The sequence below is a fragment of the Excalfactoria chinensis genome, chromosome Z (assembly GCF_039878825.1).
Source record: "Excalfactoria chinensis isolate bCotChi1 chromosome Z, bCotChi1.hap2, whole genome shotgun sequence".
Taxonomy (NCBI): Eukaryota; Metazoa; Chordata; class Aves; order Galliformes; family Phasianidae; genus Excalfactoria; species Excalfactoria chinensis.
Genome location: NC_092857.1, coordinates 66,890,533 through 66,917,075, shown reverse-complemented (window position 1 = coordinate 66,917,075; position 26,543 = coordinate 66,890,533). Strand labels below are relative to the sequence as shown.

General features: G+C 44.8%; 1 protein-coding gene across 1 annotated transcript in view; it reads right to left on the bottom strand.

The window, feature by feature from the left end:
* Window positions 1–16,365, bottom strand: part of KIAA1958 (KIAA1958 ortholog) — a 47,213-nt gene extending 30,848 nt beyond the window's left edge. Inside the window, exon 1 of the mRNA XM_072359913.1 lies at window positions 16,155–16,365. The gene's annotated coding sequence lies outside the window, so the exon portion shown is untranslated. The remainder of the gene's footprint in view (window positions 1–16,154) is intronic.
* Between the last annotated feature and the right edge of the window lie 10,178 nt (window positions 16,366–26,543).

The window sequence follows — 26,543 nt, the reverse complement described above, 5'->3', positions numbered from 1 at the left end:
TGATGCAGCCATTTAGCCACTTGGATAAATAGTAAGAGTGAAACCACACCATTAACCGTCTACACAAAATAGGGAGGCTGTTTTCGGTAGAAAATTAGAGCAACCACAGCAACCCAGTGTTTCTGTGCAAGGGCAAAACTGCACTTTCTACATTAAATTTTATCTTTTCTCATTGTTTTTTGGAAACACAGGGATTATTTTGGACTTAAAATGATTTTCCAAGGACTTAGTTCTCAGCAAAAATAACATTCTGAAACTGTCCTTATAGTGTATTTTCCGAAAGATCAATAATGATCCTTACCTTTAAACTACCAGCATCAGGGTGAGATCCTGCCCTGCAGCTTCCTTTTAAAATCCTCAAAAAACATTAATCTATGACCTGGCTTGTATCCAGCTGTGCATAACAGACCACATGCAGTTGAGTCCCTAATAAAGTTCTTAGACAAGACTTTGATGAGATGTAGAAGAAACAGTAACAGGAAAGCTGCCCCAGAGATGAGCAAGGAAACTAAGAATCTGCCTTCATATGTAAGCCAGTCAGAAGTACTGGGTAATATTCTGTCACCAGCAGTCACTGGATTAAAAAAGAACAACTGTAAATGCTCCATCCAACTATTTGTTAATTTTTCTGTTAACTCTGGGAACATTTCTATCTGCAAGCCTCTATAATATGTTATAATAACAGATCAGATTATCCTAAAATTTAAGTTGAATTTTAAAGCAGATGATACCCTGAAACCACCAAGGTGTGCTTACTGGGGGTACCCTGAAGAAGTTGAAGCCTTGCGATGCTGGGTCTGAGTGCACAAGGGAGCAGGGCACACAGCTGGACTTGCTTCTGCTCCTGACATAAAAAACAGCAAATGAGACACAGCACAATGGAGAGGTCTTGGAAGGCCCGAAGATCTGAGTACAGTGGGACTAAAATGGTAAGGGCTTAAACATTTTTCCATGGAAAAGATTCCTTTGATCTTGGTTGGTTCAATCAACACAAGTCCCAGATCTTAAGGGCTCTGTGCAGTTAAAGGGATTGACAGGCACCAAGTGGGGTTTTCAGAGATCTCTACAGATATGTAAACAACTATAAAATCTCACCACACATGTTTAATAACCCGTCAAAGCTTTACACACTAAGTTCCAAAGCTCTGGCCAAAAGAGCTAAATTTGTGCTCTCATGCAAGCACAGTTCTTACAACAGCCCAGCATTTGGCATGTATAACATGGAAATATGCAGATGATGAGTAATTAAGAAACATAGAGAATGCTCAGAATGTTCATCTTTTACTTACAAGATGCACTGGTGGCAGGCACACAGAGGAAGATTTCCAAAGAAGAGCTCTAGCAAAGAGGACTCTCAAGAGACTCACTTCTTCTTGAGATTTGAAAGCACAAATGTAGCCTTCAGACAACTGAAGTTCAGAACTACATGCTGCTTAGTCTGAGGAACACTATGAGGAGCAAATGAAAACAAGGCTGTACCCCAGGCAATCAGTAAAATGGAAGTAGGGTGCATAAGGAAAAGTATAAATACATACTTACAGCATTGCATGCATTTATTAGTCTACTCTCATTACAATTCATTTGTAGTGGATCTAGACTACTAAATAGAAGAGGACACCCTTCCCAAATTACCCATTTCTGTTCAAATTGTTTTCCTTCATGACTAAAGAGGGAAATGGCCACAGACAAGATGCACATTAGTAAAAACATCTGAACAAAAGCTATTGCAGGCAAGATGGTAACTTTTTAAAGGTACATACCCCAGAAGCAAAACCTCTTTTAAGAAATGCATACAGATAAACTTATTCTCTCCAAAGATAACAGAGGAAAAAGTTCAAAATATAAAACTTTCCATCTGTGGTATTCCAGACTTTTTGTTCTCTTGCCAATTAAGAGACAGACAATAACCCAAAATATTTTCTAAAACACAGCAGGTTTCAAAGATACCAAAAGATATTTTACTACACCAACTTGATAGGGTTCCCCACTAATTATCTCCCAGGACTGCATTTATCCCAGGCTTTAAACTGAGTTAACAGAAAATATACAGCCACTGTATCATAAAAACAACGACAACAACCAAAAAAACACTCAACTTTATTCTATATATGAGCCAAAATGTCATGCCCAATGGTGATTCCAGGGACACTGATATCAGTATCTAATTTCTTCTTCTTTCTAAAGATACAAACAACCTATTAGCAATTAATCACACAGAAAATTAGGTCACAAATATCTGAACATCACACTCCAAGCAGGACAAGGCTTCTGAATATACATAATGACCAGTCTGATTTTTGTGTTTTCTGTAAGAACATGCACACGTTAGATACCCAATCATCTAGCTGTGCCGCAGAGTGTGTCTGCTTTGCAGCCAGCCAGGTCTGTCACAATACAGACGTAGCTGTTCATGCAGATTCAGCAGATATCTAGACATGTCTTGTTCAGAGAAATAAATCAGAACCAAGAAGGGCTGTTTTGGAATTTCAATGAAGAATGACACAGACTATTATTTATAAAGTAGAATCCAAACAAAAAAGAGAAAGCATGGAAAGGAACACGCTTCCATGTATACAAAGAGTAAGCATGTTCCGTTTCCCTGACCAGCTTGCCATTGTTTGGCAATAAGCTTGGACTGCTTCATCTTCTCTAAGAAAGATCTGCTGCCATCAGAATGGCACTGTAACAGTGAGTCCAAAACAAGAACCTTCACTGTGTGTTCTTGAATTAATGCCCTGCACTTTTCTGCTGGTGTCTGGTTGGCTTTTTCCAATTGCAAACCTCTACTAGAGGCATAAGGCTGACTGGGGCACACAGTGAAAATTACTTTAACAAGCTCGGTGGTAGTGTTAGTACCCTTCTCTGGACAGTACTTACACAGACTCTCCCAAGGTACAAAGTCCTTTAACCCTACTGCAAATTGCAACATCCATACTCAGTGCTGAGAAAGAGCCGGAAGGACAATTCTCTGATGACTTGCACCAGAGCTAGACTCTGTGCTAGCATGCAGTCATTTCACACGGACAGCTTTTCGCCTTTGCTCTGCACTTGCCTCATTAAGCCACTGTGCCACATGCAAGGCAGCAGCAAAGACCCACCAGAACCAAAGGACAGTCCCCATTTTCCCTTCTTCACTTCCACCTGCACAACTGCAAGTAAAAGGTGCATGTCAGTCTCAATGAGAAGGGCAGCAGCTCAGATTGCATACTATCACTGAAACCACTGACAAAGTGCCAGCCTTCCTGCTTTGCTCAGTTTCCTAACCCTGCTGATCCTGCCAGCTCAGTCTAAAGTTTCAATAGCATTTGGCTACTGCATTTACAGTCAAGGATCAGAGAGAACTGGCACAGCCAGCAGGAGTTCCATTACACAGACAAAGCCAACAACAATGCTGCAAACCAGCCCTCAGCATTACAGCCCTCTGCACTGGAAGCCTTGCTTGCATGCCAAACACAAGAGTACATCTCCCTTGCTGTCCTGCAGAGGTATAGTGTGCCCCTGTCCTGTTTTGGAAGCAACGTCTGACCTGCAGTCAGCTCTGGCAATAGAAAAAGAAACCGTGTAATCTTATAGGATACATATACATCACTTCGCAGTTGCCTGTTCAAATTAAACTACATTACTAGAGTGAGAACGCAAGCACTGAAATGCTGCTTCTGATGGGGTATGAAGGCTATCACTTCTGCAAACATGCCTGTTTGTTGTCAAATTACAGTAACCAACGTCAGTGAAAACAACTGCACTGAAACAATGCACCCAACAGGCTTTGCAAAGTGCAGGAGACACCTGAGAAGTTTGGACAGCTCAGATTTTATTTACAAAGGGCAAGCTCCACCTCACTGTCTGAGAGGAGTACAATCCAGTGATTCAATATGGTCCAGCAAAAATGCCAGAGACGGCGTGGTAGAGGAGAAACTAGGTGTGCACTTGGTGTGCACCTGATAAACAGTGTGATCCCCTGATGTCCCCCTCTTGGAGATGTCTGTAGGTCCTTCTGACACACAGGAAGGTGGGACCATTCCTGCACACAAGAGATCAGCCATTCCTTCTGCCTAGCATTCGTGGGAATGCCTCTCCACCCTCAGCATCAGCTTCTCTGGTCCCCTCCAGGGACCTTGTCCACCAAGGGGCAACATAGGCTTGCAAGATATTCTCATCTATTTGGAGGAAACAGAAGGATGGCACCAAGAAAGTCATTTGTGAGAGCACATGACCCCTAGGGCGTAATGAGCATATTCTGACCAGATTTCCTGTCCTTAGCTTGTCATTTCAGAAAGTTCAGCAGCAACAGGAGACAGAATTGAGTGGCTCAGTTCTTCATTAGGTGTAACACTGCCCTTAGACCAGTTCAGAACTGTTGTTATCTTGGCTTGGAGGTGGTCACCCTTGTTATAAACAGCTTTCATTTCCAAATTGCACCAACACTGCACTACAGTTGACTCCAACCCTGCAATCACTAAAGCAAGCAAAACACTCGTGGATGTCAGAAGAAATTTAACCTTACTATCTGCCAGACTAGAATAAATGGACTATTTGATACTTCTGAAACAGAGATGAAGAAAAATAAAGCCTCAGAAGGCATTTCACAAGGCTTATGTTTAGGATAGCTGTGCAACATCAGAATAAACCTGCCAAAAACAAAAAGGGAAGAAATTAAAAACTTTTGGCTGCACGGTTTTAAAAGATGATAGATAGCAAAGCAGCAGTCAGAAGATCTCTTCACAGTGCAGCTGTGCAAGTTAAACATGTCGTAGCACTGTGCTTGGTAAATATTAAATAAAAATTATTCAAAAGTAAGGATTCTGGTTGTTCATGTCTGGAGTCTAGTTCAATGGATGGAATAAGAAGAAGGGGATAAAAGAGCAATACCTAGTACAAATTCATCATTCCACAGGCAGTGCTCATTCGGTGCCAGAAAGCAGAGGTTACACTTGAGCCCACCCTTTGAAGACACAAGGAATGCAGGAGAAGTCTTCTCATTGCAATCCAGTGCGTGGAGATGGGTCAGACCACGGGCAAGGGCAGAGGGAAGCAGACAGGTGTTCATCACAGGAACACAGAGCAGATCTGACCAGCGGCCAGAGCTGGGCAGCTGCCTGTGCTGGGCTTGGGAGAGCTGTATCACTTGGGAGTCCCTGTTGTGGAACTGCTCTGTGTGGATTTCTCTCTGTTTCATTATTTAATAACAACCAGTTCTTCCTGCTACCTGTGGACTATTTTCAGCGCTGGCAGAACACAACGTCTACTACATCAGCAATTAACATTTAGGAAAAAATTACTATGGAAATGAATGTCAGCAAAAAGCTCCAAAAAAAGCAAAACAACAACAACAACAAAAAACCACACAGGAGTATTTTAAACAACTGACCAGGAGGAACACAAGTGGTAATGTTATCACAGACCGACCTGTTGAGAGAGAGCAGTAAGGTCACCGGCCTCTGTTTAACAAGTGCTTCCACTGAAGGTTAAAGACCAACTCTAATAATTACTATTAGGAAGTCCAGTCTTTGTCCCAATCTCAAACTCACATAAATCACTTGCCAGTTTCAGAAAAGCTTGTGTGTGCCCATCACTTTCCCAGCGCTTCCTCAGCACATCTGGATGCCTCAGAAGCACCAGTGGTCCTGCTGTTAGGCACAAAGGCATGGAGAAGCAAGTGAGATGCCAGTGGCACCACAGAGGGACTGGTGGAAGATGAGATAAAGGTTTCACGCCTGCCTTAACTCCACCAGCTCCATCCACTCTATGCATCCCCATGGCACATGCTGCACAGCCAAGGGAGACTTCCAGTTGACTGAAGTTGTATACCAAAGTAATACACAGTGAACACACTCACTTGATTTTTCTTGTACCTCCTCACTCCTCCCATGTGAACCTCAGAGTTTGCTGAGAACACAGGCAAGATGTGTGTGACTTGCACCACCACCTGCACAGGCTCTAAACAGGGCTCATTTTGTTCAGGGTGCTGGAGCCAGACAGCACAGCGGGAGAAGCAGGGAGCTCTCTTGGTGAGCAGTGCATGCATAGATGCCTGTAAGACTAAATTCACAACGCCTGCAGAATTTCTCAAACCAGCCCTACCAAAGGATAATCAAGGATTATTCTTCATGGAAGTGCTGAGACAATATTCTTCGCTAACACTGAAGAAGTTGGGAACCAGACAGGCCGTGGGTTTCATACATGCATATTTCAGCAGCCAAAGCTCTTAAAAATTTGCTCTTCCCAGCAGGTTACAACCTCCCACTCCCAGCCCACTCAGCCCAAGCAGGCACTACTGGGACCTTTATGAACACAAAATGGACCAAAACAAAACAGAATTTTGTCAGCACAAACACTCTGTCTTGCCCCAGGGCGCTGTGTGCCTGCCCTACTTACTCTGTTCTCCCTTAGCTTAACTACCAAAGGCACTCCACCAGGAAGAGGGAAAAGTACTTGTTTCTGTCAGCAAAACACAGCTGTACTGCTTGCAACAGGCAAGCCAGGTAGCTTCCACGCTGTAGGTGCAGCGGAGTGCAGGAGGTTCATGTCTGCAAACACAACCAGCTGCATTTCCTGAAGAGCATCAGGCAGTGCTGGAGAGTTCTTCCATTGCTGGCACCTTTCCCCCCCCTTTTGGTTGCACTGTCTCAATCTTCTGAAAGACTCCTTCAATCAGTGACTAAGCTATCATTTTTTCCTACCAACACCAGAATAACCTACTGCTACTCTTAAAGAGCAGAAACAACTGCTTTCTTACAGGAGTTGATTACTTTCACTTTCTTGATATAAAATATAGGCCCACTGCTGCCAAATATCAACAGATATCTTGATTTTTAATGGCTAAACTACAGCGTTACTGAAAATTACTCAGAAAAACGCTAAGAAAATCACTGTTTACAAAGGGAAAGCTGTTCCAACGCAACTCTTGTACAGAAAGTTCAGATAGCACCACCCCGTTCCACACGCAGACACAGTATCTGATACCAAGCAGATGGTGGTAGTATCAGGTGTCTGCTGCACACTTATATCTGATACAATAAATAATACACAACTAATGCAAAATATCAGTTTCATTCTGCTCCTAGTTACTTGAGACTGCACTGAATGCATTAACTTATCTCTAGCTAAATGCAACACATCTGCCCAAACCCATCACTGAAGACTGAATTAAATTTCCTTGGCAGTAATATTATTACATATGCAGCATGTTTATCTAGTGCTGTCTCTTCTATTTTATATCTTAAGCGTCTTGAAAATGTAAAAGCAATTCAATTTGACGCCTACTCAAATACTTTCGACTAGACAATCTAATGGGTCAAACCACGTGAAAAACGGTAATGCCATTTTCTTTTGTCAGTCCCCTGAAACCAGCAGGAAGAAAAACCCACAATACCCCCAAAACAAAGAATCACTGTTTCTCAAACGGCGTGTTGTATCAGCAGAAATTTTACCCTGACGTTCTTCTAATTTCTACGTAGTGCAACTATTAGTACAGTGAAAATGATGCACTCCTATTATTTTTGAGAAATTGCACAAGCAGGGAATGATTAAGCATTAAGTACCACAGCACTTAATGTAACCAGATAGGATCCGACTTGCACAACAACCAGGAGGGAAAGCTGCTGTCTTCTGATGGCTGAGAATCATTCAAAGCAGCCAATAAATAGAGGAGAAAGGTGACCCAAGCATGTAAAAACGACCTACATGACTTAATTTACTTGATCTTCAGTAAAGGTTCAACAAGGTACCTTGTATTGTATGGAGTAGGTACTAATTGACAAGAGGCAGTATGCAGTGGGAACAAGAGACCCTCTCACTCTGGGAGAAGGACTCTGTTGGGCAGAGGACTTTGGCAGCAGCTTTGGATGCATCTCTCCCATTTGCTGGTCAGCTGGGAGGAACCTTCACATTACACAGTGCTGTAGACCTCTACCTAACCTGATCACAAATGCACTTTTAATAGGACATCAGCCAGGACAAAAAAGCCTACAGAAGAAGGAAGGAAAATCTCACTGCAACTATGTAAGACAGAAAACCCACTCAAAGCCCAAAGAAGCAGCAGTTCCATCCACAGAAAAGCCCCATCTCTCCATACAGCCAGGACTTCTCCATCTATTTCCCTTCCCAAGGACAGCAAAGGCTGCACTAACTTTACAGGAAGTCTTTACTACCCTGTCAAGGAAACCTGGTTGGCCCTTGAAGCTATCCTACTGACTCAGCAAGGTAGTTCCAAACCCTGACAGTAATAGCTGGGACAAAACTGCTTTTAAGCAAAGTGACCAGTTCCTTCTATCACAGTGGATGCTCAAGAGCCAGACAGCCAGACACAGGTGCTCTGTCATCTCCTCATCCATGGCCACAGTGCAGTCTTTCTCAATGAACGACCTGGGAAGGAAATGGAATTTGCACTGGCCGTATCACTGTGTTCTGAAGAGCTAGCATCTGTCAATAAAAAACAGGTGAAAAAGAAAAAGAAGTGCTGGCTGCTCCACTGGAACATGTCAGTGGCCCTTAGTAGGGGGAAAGGGACTTCAGATGAAAAGGATATATAAAAAGAAACATGTAGTACAGTATTACAGATCTACCTTCAGCTGTACCAGCAGGAACAAGAAGACCTGGCTTGCAGCACTGCAAAGTGTTGGCAGATGGTGAAATTCACAGGTAGAGGCAGCCAAGGAATGACATCAACCAGCTGATGTCTAAATGCCTCCACACAGACTTTCTGCTTTTTAATTGCTCTAGCACAGTAGAGTTGCATCAGCACTAATAAAAGCACAACAGAGCAATTCGCTCAGTTCTGATCTCCTTGATTAGCATGTTCCCCATGCCCAGTGTTAAATCACAGCCATGGGCAGAGCACAGACAAAAGTACATGGCCATGAGGGATGGAAATCACCACCTCTTGCAGAAGGAGCAGAAGCAATTTCTACTCCAGAATCGAAGCATATTGCTGAGCCCAAGGGGCAAGTCCTGAGATTTTGAAATGTACATAAACACACAAGACTCGTCCCAGTTTGTGTCATAAAGCTACTGAAGCGGTTCCAGGCTTTTACTTCCCCCATCTTAATCTTCACAGGATTATCACACCTTAATACTTCTGCACCAGCTAAATGGTCTGTAAACTAAGCTAATCAAACACAGTGGAGCAGTTTAATCAGTATCTAGGAGGTCAGAAAAGGCAAAGATAGTTTTGGAGATGCCTGTCTGAAAAGAGGTCACCTACCTTTACAGGGTTAACGATCCAATGGGAAGGTTAGCAACAACAACAAAAGAAAGAAAGAAAATAAAGAAAAAGAAAAGCAGCGATGGTTAATAGTGCATATCTTCACTGTATGGCTCTGAATTGCTGTTTCTCCCCGACTTCTAGCTAGATCTAAACAAATTTTAACCATCTTTGTGAGACTGTACAAATGCAAAGAGAATACACGGTGTGTTAAAGCAGATGCAGCATATTAAAGAGAGCTCAATTAAAGTGCAGAATTCTTCTTGTAAATAGAAGGTTATGTGAACAACCACCCTCAATATAAATTGCACGGCACTGTATCCCAGTAGAGCTCTCATTTCTTCTGGAACTGTTGCAAAACGGGAGTTATTTGTGAGGATTTTCATGAAAGTCAAAAGAAACTATAAATCTAAATTTACAGATTTTTTATTTCCCTGTCTGTCAGAGCTGGTTTTTTTTGTACACGTGAGTGCATTACCAGGAAGAGTTGCTGTACATTTCCATTCCAAGGTCAGTTTCAGTAATTTAGAATAGATTACCTAACCAGACAAAAAAACAACAACAGCAACAACACAACAAAAAACCTCCCAAAAAACAAAGAGAAAAGAAAGCCTCGATGAAGAGAAAACATTCACAATCTGGGGGAAAAAAAAGCAGAGGAAAAAATTCACTGATTAATCACTGACTAAAATTTGCAAGTATGAATTGACTTATATTTCTTTTTCTGGGAAGATGCTTGGCTGTATTTTGCTGGATTGCACTGTAACACCCAGTATGCTGTACAGCTGAGCCTTTACAGTATTTATGATAAGCAAGCAAATACAACCAGGCTAAGACAAGGGGAAAAAATCACATACTGTGGATTTAAACGTGTATATAGTAGATACAATTTTCTGCCTTTCTTCACTTGTCCCTGCAATAAGTCCTTCTTTTATTCTTCCTTTTTTTTTTTTTTTCTTTTTTTTTTTTTTAATTTTTCCCCCAAGAACCACGACAGGTGGCTAAAAATCCAGATGTCTGACTCAGTCCTTCCCAGCCAAAATGCCTTTATCAGTGACCAGTATTTCAATCAGACCCCACTGGCAGCTCAGCAGCGCTCAGCACCATCCATGCCTGACACGCAGGCTGATGCCACGTACCAGGTCAGACTCAGAGGCTGGAGACCTGCAGTACACTCTCTCCAGTGAAAATACACCATTTACAGGCTTCTTAGCTTACACCCTCCTATGAAGTTCTTTACACAAGGTTTTTTAGCATGCTTTGAATTTGCATAAAAAAAAATAAATCTATACCTAAATATAAATTGAAATCCAGAAGATCTGGAAATTATCAAGCTTCTGGGGGATTTAAAATGTTCACGAACTCTTTTCAAAGACAGCATCACTTTTTAGCTGGTTTGGCTCCACAAGAGTTATCCATATTTTTGGAAATCAGAGAGGGAGATGTTTAACTTGAATGGTTGGTGTGTGAATCAGCTTCAGTTTTCAAGGGCATGAGTCAGGATTCGGTAGTGCCAGAGGATTAACTGGAAATGATAACTGTTAATTTTCTCATCTTCTACGGTTAGGAGGAAGCAGGGCAAGAGCAAAAAAGGTACACGTACGCCATATATTTATAGCACAGAATGGCTGCTCTGGGGAGACACCTCACCAAAAGGGCAGAGCTGCAGGAGCTGCAGAGTTCAGTGTGGCTGTTCACTCTCAGCCAGGGCTGGCACATCAGCGTGGGGTGAGCAAGCACAGCAAACTACAGGCCACTCTCTGTGGTTGGTGAGGGAATCTGGAGGTTTGAAACCAAACAGGGTAATTCGGTATGAGATTTAGGCAAGAACAAAATATTCCTTAGAGTGAGATATGTACGAAGATACTCTAATCAAGTGTACTAAAATTGGTAGGATTCATACATCTGGCACAGTCTGTGCTATGCACTTTATCAAGCAGTTTCAATTGTAGTTTACTGTTTGCACAATAAATGTTTGCCTCTTGGGTTTAAAACATGCAACACTGAGCCAGTGAATAAGAGCTAAGTTTGGCTTTATAATTGCAGATGAGAAAGTTAAACATGTTCTAACTAAGAAAACAAAAACAAACAAGCAAAAAAGCCAACTATACATGATATTTCCCCCTAACAAAGCTTAAAAAAAAATGACAGCATGAAATTAAATTTCAGAGAGGAACTATTCACTTTCCTAGTTAAATGTGAGAAAGACTCCATAAAAAGCTTGCAGCTACTGTAAGATCTGAGCAAATATTTAACCTTACAGTGCACAGTGACACGATCTGGTGTGACTATGGACTGCTGTAAGGTGACAGTCTGCATGATGGAGAACAGAAAACCCTCCCCGAGTACACCAGAGTCATCCAAGCAAAAGTGGCTCAGCAGCAAGGATCAAAACATCACAGATTAAACAGAAAACAAAAGCATCAGCTTCTACATGCTGAGAAACGTTCATTAATTTTGTTCCATCCTGCAATATTTTGCAAATTCTAAGCTACGACATTTGGAGTGTTACCAGCTAAAATATGTTGGCTCCTTATGGCGTGTTGCAACCAATTTTGCAAACTATCACAGGGTGATGAGAGTTTTCTACACAGCTTCAGGAGTACAGTTTGCAGACAACATGAATATGTCCTCTCCTCCCTGTACTTAAACTGCAGGGACACCATAAGCACAGAAAGCACAGTATGTGACTATAGGATTATGGAGAAAAACAAGAAAACATCGCAACACCAAGTGTGTGTTGCAGGCATGGCTCTCCCTCATGGAAGTTTGGATGTTGTGTTGAGGGACATGGTTTAGTGGGAGCTATTAGTAATAGGTGAACGGTTGGACTGGATGATCTTTTAGGTCTTTTCCAACCTCGGTGATTCTGTGATTCTACGTGGAAACTCCCTGCATACAGAAGCAAGTAAGCACACAACTGCAGTACAGGCGAAGCATATGAATGTGCTGCTCAAAACACAATGTCTGTGCACAACAGGCACTTGGAAGTTCAGATGCAGCTTCAGTGCTTAAGGAAGCTTGTAGGAAAGATGGTGAGAGAAACTACACCAAGGCCTGTAGGTACAGGCCAAGGATAAATGGTTTTAAATTAAAACAAGGTAGATTTAGGTTAGATATTAGGAAGAAATTCTGCACTATGCACGGTGAGGCACTGAAACAGGTTGGCCAAGGAAGCTGCGGATACACTCGGGGCCAGGTTGGATGGGGCCCTGGACGACCTGACCTACTGGGTGGCAATTTCCTTCTTTTATTTTTTTGTTTCTATATGAATAATTTTTGCTTGTAGCATTGCTACTCAGCCTGTAAATTCAGCATTAGCTTCCTATGACAGAGCAGAAGCCTTCATGTTAAACCTCACATCTACCATTTTCAGCCCAGATCCCCAGCCTGATGAGATGGCTTTGAAATGTGATGCTCTTCTGGCCTCATGTTACCTACAGAGGCTGCACCAAGACTCATTGCTCCTTCCACTGTGGCATTCTGGAAGGTGCAGAGCAGCACTGGCAGCAGGACCAAGCCCAGCAGAACTCACCCACCCAGTCACCTTCCTGTGGGACTTTTCCCTGTTACTTCATCTGACTATAGAATAGAATGGAATGGAAGGGAATATGTATAATGGCAAACCCAAAATATAACATAGACATATATATATGATGATAATATGATACAGTCTGATAAAGACAATAATAGTGCATGTAATATATAAAAGATGCTATTGTATTTTTAGTACATGGTATCTACACATATGTATACATTTGATATTATATGTAAAGCATACACATTTGTATATTTTTTTGTATTATGCATCTATGTATGTGTATAAAAATAAATATAAAATAAAGCAGCAGTTGTTTTGGGCCACTAATGAGCACACTGTTACATGGTTGCACAAAACAGCCTCCCAGCCCTTGACCAGGTGGAAATCTCCACCTACAAAACAGCTAGGTTTGTTATGAGCGCTTTAGAAACTTTGCTATTGGTTGGGCAATAGGGCTGAACAAGCATTTGGCAGCAGCAGCCACAACAACAGAGCCTGAAAACAGACTGCAGCTTCCTCGTTCACAGACATCTCCACGCCAGGGAAACACTGCTTTGAAATGCCACTGCCTGTAACACTGCAGGTGACAGTCACCGAGCAGGGCAGAGAGTGAATTTCAACACAAGCCACTAGGTCATCTACGATTCTCTTCTTCTCTGGTCTTAAGCCATGGAAAGATGGACACCCAAAACTGAAATTAATAAATTCAGTTACCACTGGCTTTCCCCGCATTTTGAATAAGCCTGACACAGATGACAACTCTATCACGGATACTTTCCTGCACTCTTCTGTCATTACGATGCTGCTGTTGATAGGCAGAGGGACAAAACAGCAATGCTTTCAAACTACCGCTCAGAAAAAGAAAACTGCTTCTCATCCATTCAGTTGCCAAAGCTGAGCAATGTGTGGGTTTGGATGTCTGCCCACTGCAACACATCGATGCTCCCTTTTTTTTTTCTCTTTGCTGGATTGTCCACACTGACCGAAGGCACTCACTTTGCAGAGCATCACAGAGGAGAACAGTAGGACAGACCACACGGAAAAGCTGATGAAATAAACAAAGCAGTACAGAAAAGGGAGAGAGAGGCACTGCTTCGCAACCCCATCCCTTCTATTTTATATTCGGTATTATTTATAAATTGCATACAGAAGATAGTTTGGCTGTCTTTAGCAAATAATGATTTTGAATTCCAGCAGTGGCAATAAAAGCTTGCAGAAGGTCACAGTACTCTAAATACCACAAACCTAATCCTGTGATTCCATACTCACAGGAAAACTTTTGTTCCTGCAGCTTTTCGCAGGGCTAAAGCCCTAGGTCCAGCGGGGTTCATGTGATGCTTCTCAGCTAACACCCATCAAGCAAATGCATGATGGTAGCCACTGCCTTTTGCTGGACAATAAATAGGAAAAAAGAATGGAGTAACGTGAAGGAACTCTCCAGCAACACAACAACCATGAGAAAGACCAGACATGTGCAACATCTGTAATGGAAAATAGGAGATGAGGCAGAACAATGGAGCTGCTTGCTGTCACTGCACTGAGGCATCCTTCCTTCCTGTCCCCACCTGGACTGCTGGCACTGGGCCTGCTGTGGGCCCAAGACTGGCATGTGGTTCAGGACCTGGCATGGCCAAACCACAGCCACAGGCTGAGGTCCTGTCGGGGCACACACTGTGATCGTTGCCTAGGAAACGTGGTGGTTCCTGCCTGGTGAAAGCATTAGCCAAAAATACAGCCAGTCCTTTCTGTAAATCGGGTCCATAAATCAGCAGATCAGAGCTGAGGTCAAGGAGCAGAAGAGGAATCAGCCATGCTCCATGGGACGGCGTCATGAACAGCCGCATGGTTGGAGTCTTTCAGGTTCCTCTCAGCTGCCGAGCAGATCCATCAACAAAACAACTGACCTAAACTAACACTGCTTTTACAATATTTTCCACAGAGAAGGAACACAAAGAAATGACTTACACAGCTGCCACACTAAGGTACTAAGCTTCCCATCAGCCTGTGCCACCGGAAAGAGAACAGCCACGGCCTTGGAGAGCGGAGCCATGGGCCCAGCTAGTGGCACCTGCAAACCTATCAGTGTCCTGTAAGCAGAGTTACACTGCACTGCTGAAATGCTGGGGATGCTCAGTTGTAGAAATAATTCTGTTAAAGTACAATGACCACCACAGCATGGGTACATTGGCACAGGCAGAGTTCCTATCTGTTCACTGCTCATTCCGGTGCATTGCCAGGCTGGTTTGTCAGTTTTTCCTGAATCCATTTTGGAGAGCTGACAGACTTCAGCAGAAAGCTGGAGAATGGCTTTTTGCTGCAGGCTGAGAGGAACAAAGGTGAGTGGGTATGCAGTGATTAGGTTAACTGCAGCACTATGCAGCTGCAGCCCCATCAGGCTGGGCACTGAGTTACAGCAGGAGGAACACCTGGTGTTCCTTTAGGGGATGTATGGTTTGAAGAAGAGCTGTAAGAAACCTGATCGCTGGCCTGAAAAGTTGCCATCAAGACCGGATGGCAACGATGTAATCAACTGATTAACTGCAGTTCCGACTGCTGCTGGCAAGCATGTGAGTTGAGTGGCCTGGTCCCATCTCTCTTCCAAAGCCATCACTGTCCCCAGCAGCTCAGAGCTGGTGTTTGTGCTGCTGCACTGCTTCTGAGACCGCGTTTCTGAGCAGGGCAGTGGGGAAATGGCACAATAGGCAGGCAGAGGCAAACTTCACAGATCAACAACTCTGGTACTCAAAGTTGGGCGCATATCGGGGACTTCATTTTTAGCCAGTGCGCTGCTTGGCTTCTCTGCAAGATCGTCCTCATTCACTTGAAGGGGAGCATCCTGGCTGTGTGTTGAGTGCTGCCTGTAGCCAGCTGCACTCAGGGGATATTTATAACCATTAACGTCGTGGATGGGAGGTGTATTTGAACGCATGTGTCACGCTTATTCCCTTGCAGGGGAGCACCACTGGCCTGACAGCCGAACGGAGCCGCATAAGGCCCGGACGGTGCCTACCCCCGAGCCTCAATCAAACCTCCCAGCCTCGTCCCGTAGCGCTCTGCCCTCGCTGCCTGCTGACAGCCCAACTTCGCGAGGCCCCTCCGAGTGTCCCCCGCTCCCCGCGGGCCGGATCCCCCGGCTGACAGATCCCAGGCTCCGCACCTCCCTTCGCCCCACGGATGGCTGAGCGCCTTATTTGTTCCGCACGCGGGGGCCGGAGGGGCCGCCCCCCCTATTGCAGCCCCGTCCCCCCCGCGATGCCCCCACCCGCGGCGTGGAGCCCTCCCCCCGCCCAAGCACAAAGGCCGGGAGGGTGAGCAGCAGCCGACGGGGAGCCCCGCGCCGCGCACAAAGCTGGGGGGGCGGGAGGCAGCCCCCCACGCGCCGGGGCACACGCACACGGGCGGGTCCTCTACCTGCAGGTGCTCGTCCGCGGGAGCGCGGGGCTGCGCGATGCCGCCCGTATCGCATGGGGGGATCGGTGATGGTGCTGGGAGTGCTCCGGTCCCTCCTCTTCCCTCCTCCTTCTCCTCCTCCTCCTGCCGTGCGTGTCCGTGTCCGTGCGCGCTGCCCGGCTCGGCGGCACTACCGCCGGAGGAGGCAGGGACAGGCTGCGGCGGCTGTCAGCTACCGGAAACCGGGGCCGGGTCTCACACACCGCAGGAAGTGTGCAATTGCACACCCGCACACGCCGCCGGGCACGGGGCGGGGGTTGGCGCTCGGCACCCGCATCCCGCGGAGCCCGGAGCGGGGCCCCTGGGGAGGGGGAAGGAGAAGGGGTGGAAGGAAGGGGGAGGAGGAAGATGAGGATGGAGAAGAAAGATGTGGATGGAGGACGAGGAGGAAGATGAGGACCAGGTTGGAGGAGGAGGAGGAAGATGAAGAAGAAAGATGAGGATATGGGATGAGGATGAGAATGGAGGACTAGGAGGAGGGTGGAGGTGCAGGTGCTCAGGACAGAGTTAATCGGATGGATAAGGAGAAGGAAGGCTGCCCACAGGACAGTGAGGTTGGAAGATGAGGGAGCAAAATGGCCCCTGGGGATGGCGCTGGGCATCCATCCGTCTTCATCAAGGATGTACATGAAGCCAGGACTGTGCCACGAGTAGTAATGGCACAAAATTGCTCAGAGATATGATTTAGCAGAGGGTTGTTAGAGTTGGGGTACTGTGGTTAGGCTGTGGTTGGACTTGATGATCTTTGTGGTCTTTCCAACCTGAGTAATTCTATGATTCGATGAAAATAGCTGTCCTTGTTATTCTGATGAAGGTGTGTGGACGTACACCAGCTGAGTTACTCCAAGGAGCCATGCCCACAGAACTGCTGCTCAGCTCTGCAGATACAGAGATACTCAACTTGCTTCTTGCCTTTTTCTTTTTTTTTTCTGGCATGAGATCGCAGGTACAACAGTGTCTGTTTGCTAATTTCACGTGGGGCAAATTTACACACACATGCGTGTGTGTGCCTCCTACATCTGTATATAGCGTGATAAAAAAGCAGTCATACACCAAAGCACTTTATCTGTCATGAAAACTGTAACTTTTAATTTCTTCATTTGTCTGCGGCTAGAAATGTCAGCTGCAACATTACTCATATGAGAATATTTTTGCAATTAATCACGGGAGGGCTCACCATGCACTTGCAGTGTTATCTCTGAGTGCTGTTTCTCCTACAATAAAACAAGATGTGTGCCAAAGCAAACTCTGTTCATCTCCTCCACTGTCTCTTTCCCCCTTCCTTGTTGCATCACTGTAGAAGGAAATGGACCTGGATTCTGCTGGCAGAATACCAGCTGCCTGCTCCATGCCCCAGAGGTTCCCTTTCCTTCTCTCTCATATGCCAGCATTGCAAAACTTGAATGGGCTAACACATGCTACGATGGCAACAGTGCTTATGCAAGATTATAATGGAGACAATCTGGAAGTGTATTAATGCCAAGAGCAGTGCGGTTTCCAGGTCTGCCGGTGATGCAGCAGGGGAATCTGATTGCAGCATAAACTGCATCAGGGGAAGATTGTCATGCCTTCTGCTCTTGTTATTTTCAATGAGATGCCATCACATTGCTGCAACACAGCAGGGATCTCAAATACATTGAAATTGAAGGTTATGTGTTAAAATCCTGAAGACTGAGAAGTGAAGCGGAAGAAGTCATTAGAAGGATAAGTCATTACTAGAAGGGACAGCTGTCCTCAATCCAAACGCATGACACTGCTTCCATATCTTGCTCTTAGTGGAGGGTCATGAAGACAAAGCACTGGTGACACTGAGGAGGGGACCATCACCCTCTTGGTCTCCACATGACCTCAGGTTCCTGTCAGGGCTGGGATAGGCTGCAGTTGAGGAGTGTGCTCCATCAGACACGCTCCCATCAGAGGCTACACAGGTCATGCAGCTCCAAGGTGGCCTGACAAATGGTCTTTTCAATATTCAATTCATGTATTTCCAAAAGTTATGTCAATAAGGAGCTTCTGCAGAAGACACCGACCGTCCAGACAAACACTCTGAAAGGAATTAGCTTCCTAAAACCAGGTGCACTATGTAGTCAGGCAACTAATGGGACTTGCTCTTTGCTGGTGGTCTTTCACCTTTGTGTTCACTCCCTTTCTGCAGCTGAGGAGCAGACTCTGTTAGTGATGACATTAATGTGTAGTGCTGCTGAATTCTATGTGTTTTCTTTCAGCAGTTGATTTTGCAGATAACTCAGGAGCAGTCCATGATACACATTTCCTGTCTTGCTTCTCATCTCCCCTTCTCCAATCTCCTTTGCATTTTTTCTTTCCTCTTCTCTTACATTTTTCTGGCAGCAGGACAAATAGCCTCAAAACTTGCCCACCTACCACCTTTTACCTGCTTTCCTCCTACTCCTTCACTTCTTCATTGTTAGGAACAGCCCCAGGTCAATATCATGTCTGCACTCATTAAATAAAAAGAGGATTTGAGAATCCTTTTCAAACCTCTGGTGCCATTGCTTGACTAATATGACCTAGTATCATCACAGTGTTGTATACAGAGCTGTAATTGCACCAGAGATTTCTGGTTCATATCACACGTGCTGCCAATGAGCTCTGTTAGCCTAATAATGTCACCAGCCCTTCAGCACAGAATTACATTTTTAGATGAATGAGGTTTAGTTTGCTGCTCTGTCAGCACAAACACCCCAGCTCTGTGCCAGGCACCTCATAGTAGATGGGGTGCATGTTCATATACTGAGTTCTGTCTCTAATTTGTTGAGCTGACGAATGTTATGTCTGCATCCCAGACTTAACATAGACTTTACTCTACAACACTGGACAACTCATGTTCTTTTTATCCATCTGTGATGTAACCAATCACATCCCTCACCAGGCTGATGAGGAATTTGCTCACTCCGGTTTCCCAGTGCTGGAAACACAACATCTTGTGGTGCTCAGTATGAGCTTACACTCTACAGAACTCCTTATCAGCCTGCCAGGCTTCATGCTCTCCCATCAACATCAACAGAATAAGGACAAAAACAATAGGCAAAGGCAAAAGCCTTCCAATCCCACAAGCACAAAGTCTTCCCCACAGGAAAACTGGCTGAACCAGTAGGTTGCCAAATGGAATGTATGAGTTGCCAAACAGGAGGTAAAGGGATCTCTGGCCTCCTGTTTAGAAACACTTGCCCATCTGCCTGAAGAGAGGCCTGAAGGTTGTATCACCCATCTGTCATGGATTGTAGCACAGGTACCATATCCATGCAGAAAACAGGTGGCACCCAGTAACTGAATGTCTCAATTAGGAACCTACCAGTATTCCCTGGCAGCCCTTCAGCACTGTACTATTTATCGTGACCACAGATGAGGCTGGGCCTGCACATTATGTGCCCTTGCCTGCACTCAGCTGCTAAGGATGGCTGCTAAGGATGAGTCCCAACCAGCAGAGGTGCCATCAGCTAGCAGCACCACTTGTTGGAAAAAGCAACCCCCAGAGACAGCAGTGTGAGTTAAAACAAAAGTCTTCAGTTCCAGACACTGTTTATGATCCAGCATGATTTGATGCTGTCTGTCAGCTGTAGCTCAGAAGGAATAACACCTGTATGGTGTCAGAAAGTTCCCAAGGTGCATGCTGGCCTCAGCCATTGTGAGAGCCCTGTGATGTCTCATTGTGCCCCAGTGTGAGAGTTGCTCGTTTCAAGTATCCTTCCAAGAAGCAGGTAGACAGGTGAATCCTTATGGGAATGGCCTCCCGCTGAATAAGCATATAAGCACAAAAACTCCAGGGAGTACTAGAGTTCTCAGAGTACTATAGAACCATCCTCCCTTTGGTCACGCTCCCCTCTGGATGAATGTGCTCAGTAGGAACAGATGCCTGCAAGCGGTACTAATGGGCAGAACAAGGTGGGAAATTGGTGCCATGGAAGGGAAGAGCAGGAAGTGGGCCTGAGGAGAAGATTCAGCTTCCAGACACCCACCCAGCCACAAGCAAGGGAATTCCAGAGCAACAAGGTGGATGGCAGTTCCTCCCTAACAGCAGGAAGGTGAGTGGTTGGACTTGTAGACAAGTTGTGTGGTGAGTGGAGGTGGGGCGTTACGACACTCCAGCAATGCTGAGGGTTACTGAGTAAAGAAGAAAACTCTCTCTCATGGTTTGAGGGCTATGCATCCCCATGTTTTCAGTAGTAGTATAGCAGAACTATCCTGTTATAGGAAGGATCAGAACAAGAATAGTCAACGTGGCTGTAAACACTGACAACATGTCTGTGGACATCATCTGTCTGACACGTTCAGTGAGCAAAGCAGAGGACAGGACAGGAAGGCTGTCACTGAGAAGTTGTGTGGGGAATGTCTAATGAAGAGAGCAGAATGCAGCAGGGACAAAGATAATTGTTTGGGGGGGATTATTTAATAGGTGAACAGTTGGACTGGATGATCTTTTAGGTCTTTTCCAACTTCGGTGATTCTATGATTCTATGTTGTTTTTTTTTTTAAATGTTTTTTTATAGAAAACATTTGGAATTCAGAGGACAATTCTATTTCCAGTGCATAGCAAAGCAGCCTCACAACTTCATCCATTTCAATCCATTGCAACCCATAAAGAGGAAGAGCAACCAAACCACTTCTCCTTCACACTCGCACGTATTCACTTTATGTAAAGAAAGCTGTTAAAAGGAGGGTTTGTGAAGTACCATATCCATATCCATATCCATATCCATATTCCTGGAACATCCTTAATTAAAGACTAATACAATATTTTATAGTGAAGAATTGACAGTTAATTTACCCTTCACTTACCTGCCAGTCCCAAAGTTGCTTGTGGGGACACTGCTTGTTGCCACACAATTTCTGTCACTGTCAAAGACATTTTCAGTATTTCACCTTTGAAGTACTTTGATCCTTCTCTGCCAGTCGATCCCTGCAGCATCTGGTTGCCTCCTGCTCAACACTCTGTCCTACATCCCGCCTACAAAGGCCAGAAACCAAGGCACATAAGGGATCCTTAAGGGTCGGAGGCACCTTCCCTGCTGGAACAGCAATGGAGGACACAAGACCACAAGAAGCCAGATTCAGGCAGAGAAGCTTGAGGGTGCAGCCATCTGCAGTAAGGTTGCTATGGTTTGGCACTGCAAATACAACTCTGCCTGAATGGGGCAGGGCAGGCTTACGCAAGTGTTTAAGCAGACGTCTTTCTGGTCCTGTAGGAAGCAGCAGGTCTGAATTAAAAGGAGCAATCAGGCAAGGAGTGCCCTGAGCTTATTTCCTAAATAGAAAGCAGTGTGGGACAATTTGAGGAACAGGAATTCAACTACCGTAATGCAGTGCACTATTTTTGACACCTTCCAGCAGTCACTGATTAATGGAAGATTCTTGTCCTTCCCGGACTCCACTGTTGGTAACTCACAACCCAGCCTATGGCACACATGTAGGCACTCTTGTTTTATTCTGGACAACTCAAAGGACTGTGGGGAAATAAGTACTGGGACTGAAGAACGCCCAGTACAAAGTCAGTGGATCTGGTAGCACTGTAGTGGTAGTTCTCAACTTGAAAAACAAAAGCAAAACAAAACCAGAACAACTAGTTTCAAGTCAGAGTTAAGATAAAAGGAGGCTAAGCATGCGTATTGACTAAAAGCAAAGTAGATAACAGCTTACAAAAGTCTACAAGGTCATGGTAGTGCCCAAGAAATATACCCAGCTCTGAAATGTCTTCTTGCAACAGCTGGGTCTGCTAAACATCTGACAGAGGCTTCTGTTGTCTTTCTCCTGGCTGAGACCTCAGACATGCTTGTGGCCAACTTCTCACATGCACCAAGACCTTGGGGCCAGCCTGATGCTGCAGGGAACACAGTAGACAACTCCTGTCATTGCAGGCATCAATGAGACTGCCTCACATTCACACCCAAGCATACTAGAGGAGAATCAACTTCCTGCTGGTACTTCCTTTGTTAGATTTCTTATTAGGTTGCATCTAATAATTTGTAATCAAGAAGACAATACATGAAAATCAGACCCTGACGTGCTTTTGAAAATGCTGTGCTATAGGTGCTGGAAATGCCCTTGAGAATACAGATTTTGAGTTTTCAGAGTTGTTACCATGCAACTCTTCATATGAATTTCCTGTGGATTTCAATTTAGAATCATAGGATGTCTTGGGTTGGAAGGAACTGCAAGGGTCATTAATTCCAACCCCCTGCCATTGGCAGTGCTGCCACCCAGCAGGTCTGTCTGCCATGAACGTTTCCAGGAATGAGGCATCCACAGCCTCTGGGCAGCCTGTGCCATTGCCTCACCACCCTCTGACTGAAAAAGCTTCCTCCTAGTATCTAACCTACCATGTAGCCTAATTCTCCTCTCTTTATTCATAGGAGAGGTGCTCTAGACCTCTAGTTATCATTCTAACCTTCGTCTGGAGCTAATCCAGCAGCTCTGCACTTTTCTTGAGCTGGGGGCTCCAGATCTGGACACAATACTGCAGATGGGGACTCATGAAGGCAGAGCGGAGGGGAGCAATTGCTTCCCTCTCCCTGCTGCCACTTCTCTGTGGATACAGTTGGTCTTTTAGGCTGCAAGCACACACTGCTGGCTCATGTCCAGCTTTTTGTCCACCAGAACCTCCAAATCCTTCTCCACAGGGCTGCTCTCAATGAGCGCCCCAGTCTGTACACTTATCAGGGTTCGCTGCAACCCAAACACAGCATCTTGTACTTGACATAATGGAACATCATTCATTTCATAAGCTTGACCAAGTCCCTTCGGATGGCATTCCTTCTTTCTTTCAGCTCCACCATTCAGCTTGATGTCATCAGGAAACTTGCTGAAGGTATGCTCAATCTCAGTGTCTGTGTAATTGCTACAGATAAGGAAGAGCACTGGTCCCAAGATGCAGCCCTGGGGGGCACCACTCATGATCAGCCTCCACCTGGACACAGAGCCATTGAGAGCAGCACTCTGGCTGTGATCATCCAACCAACTCTTTATCTACCCAATAGTCCAGACTTCAAATCCATATCTCTCTTCTTCAGAGATAAGGAGGTGATGTGGAACCATGCCAAAGGCTTTGAATAAGTTCAGGTAGACAAGCCCTTCCTTTTTCCAGTAATGCTATCATTCCACCACATGGAAGTCTGCCAGACCGGTCAGGTACAATCTGCCCTTGTTAAATCCATGCTGGCTGTCGGGGATCACCTCCTCATCGCACGCATACCTTAACATTTCTTCTATGAGGAACAGCTCCATGATCTTCCCAGGCACAGAGGTAAGGCCCACTGGCCTGTAGTTTCCCAAGTGCTTTCCTTCCTGCCTTTCTAAAAAGCTTGAGTAATGTTTCCCTTTTCCAGACACCGGAGACTTCTCCTGCCTTCTTCTGACAGCCATGACTTTTCAAATATGATGGAGAATCCCTGAGTGAGCCTATCAGCCAGCTCCCTCATGGCTCTGGGAAACACATCATCCTGCCCCATGGACTCAGTCTTATGAGGAGGTCTTGGACTTGCTCATCTCTTACAGTAGGAAGGATTTTGCTCCCCTGGTGTCCACTTGAAGGTTCAGAGACATGAATGACACTCGCTTTCTAGGCTTTTCTTGAGGCTCCTTACAGTCCAAGAAGTCTCATTTTCATCATTTTCATCATATCTTTCTTAGTTTGATGGCAGCTCCCTCTTTGTGCTGGGAAGGCAAATAATGATGGGAGAGACCCCTGGGTTTTGGTGGAACATGAAATATCTGTGGCCACAGCAGGTGTGTGTCAGCTGTCACATGGCAGAGATACACAGGTAATGCAGGGTAAATTAAACAAGAGCCTGTACAAGGAATATGATTAAAAAATGTGTAATAACAGCTCAACAAGAAAAACACTTGAAAGAAAGCAGGGGATCTGGCAGTGTGAATATATGCTAATTATAGGATGGATATTTGGCTGACATTAGTAAGAATGTAGAATGTGCAATTTTTATGTATCAGATAAGTACAATAGGCTGTTTTCTATGTTAAGAAACCCTGACACTTGGGTCTCCAGGCTGTCCCCACAAGTTATTCCCTAATGTGCTTCACAACACTGAGAATGTGTAACTGGATCGTGCTTTTAGCCCTCTTGCGTTGCTAAGTGTGAGTTCCCCTGTTCAGAATTGGATTAGCAATCAGTGAGTGATGCACTGATGCTATGGCAGACCCACAGTCCTTCCACTTCTGCCCTCCTACTGCTGACCTGCGAGTGCAGAAGTACAGTTCTACAAGATGCTTTAGAGAGCTCAGGCTTAGCCAGGTGCTGCACCCACAGAGAGCCAGAGGGAGGGGCTGAAGGTCTGTGGTGACAAAGCTGGGCTGCTGAGGGGCTGATTTTCAGTTCTGTTGCAGAAATCCCGGGGCCTTTTGCAGTCCTTCAGGCAGCTGCCCATTTGTAACAGGCTGACAAACTTGTCTTGTGCGTCACATCTGTTCAGGCTGCAGAATTCTTGGGGCAGGGATCATTTCCTATGGAGGAAACCTCACTCTCTGTGTGGGTCTCTCCCTTTCTACAAAGAAAGGAAAATGACACCAATCAAAATGATAAACATAAACATAGGGCACTGCTTAGTTAGGATGTGTTTAACAGTCAACAGCAGTGTAACACTTATTCCTCAGGCAAAGAAAATAAGAAAATGAGCCATCTGGGCTTGTTTCTTCCCAGTTTTGAATGAGGCAACAGCATTAATCTTTTATTCCCTACATTTTGGGCCTGGTAAACTTGGAGTTTTGAGAGATGTGGTTTTTGGTGAATAGATGTGGCCTTCAGTACTCTCCTTTTACTCCAAAGTCTGAATCTCTGCATTCAGAGTAATACCTTTTTTGCAAAAAAATAAAAAACAACAACCCAACAACAACAAAACAAAACAAACAAAAAAAGCAAGCTCTCAGCTTATGAAGAAATAGCTGACAACAACCTTCTGGACAAAGCATTTTTAAGGAGTACAGTTCATACTTATAGGGAAAGAAGATCCAGAACTTTGTGCTCTGTGGTCTCCCAGTACCATATCTCACACATGCTAACACACCCTTAGGACAAAGATTACAACTGGAAATAATGATGTGGCAGTTATCCTCCACCCTGATAAAACTTCAACCACTGATGGAAAAGGTGTGTTCCACAAGCTAGTGCTCATGCCATGTGGCTCCTATCAGTGGGAGAAAGTAAGGGGGAAAGCTAGAAGGTACTGTTCACATTAAGGAAATACAAGAGAAGATTTTTTTTCTTTCCTGCACAGAGATTGCCTTGCTTAAGCTTTACTCTGCTATGGAAGAAATACGTACACTTTTCTTCCTCTTTGCTGTGAAGTTTTAATGCACTGGGTGCTAAGTCCTGTCTGTGATCAGCACTGTTATAAAAACCCGATGTTTGTGCTGGACTGTAGGTGCCAGACACTCCTAATGCAGCACAAGTAGATCCGCACAAATGCCTTCACTCTGTAATGCTAGCAGCCTTCTTTGTGTGCTTTTGGACCCCGCTTTTCACTTTTTACACTGTACCTAATTTGTTTTGTCTCATTCATGTTCTGCTTCTGTTTGATTGTTGTTCTCATGAGCTTCCATCTGTAAATCTCAGTACTGTTGTTGTAACAGGTTCTCATGGGAAGCAAATGACAAGAGTTTGAGAATCTTCCCTGTCTTCTTACTATGCTTTTAACTAGTTAGTACTGGGAGAAAAATAGGAGGTAGAAAGTAATAAAGTAGATGATAGTCATTTAAATACCCTGCAAGTATTACTTAACATCTTAAACATGCACAGAGTGCAGCAACCGGCCAGCATGTGTGTCCTGCAGCTGCTGGAATGTGATCCTACTAGCATTGGCAGCATCACAGTCTGAACAATGGGAGCTTGGCTGGGTCCAAACATAAAGCACAGAGTTAACAGAGAGAAAAGTCTGACAAGAAGAGTTATTGTCACCTTCCTCATCCTTACTACTTGCTGACACTGAAGAAACTCCTCTGGGGACTACATGGCTTTGTTTCTTGGCTGTGCAGTTGTCCCTTCTCTTCCCTTTCTCATTTCCTTAGGGTAACATCAAGCTGATGTGTGCAGCTCACTAATAAAACTCTGTGGAAGTAAGCCTTTCTCAGGAGGTGCAGTGATACTGTCCTCACATCATTTGCAAGGTTCACTCTCCATTCTTCAGCATAATGGCAGAAGGCAGTGACAGAAGGAACTGCCAGACCCCAAAGCAGAGCTGGTGCAGGAGGGTACCACAAAGCCATGACTTCAGGTTGGGAACTCAGAAGACCATCATACTTGAGCAAGGAAGAGTCTCTTTAAATAATGAGGTGTGCAGAAACACTGATGAGTAGAGAAATAAAAAATCCAGCCTTTTCAGTTGA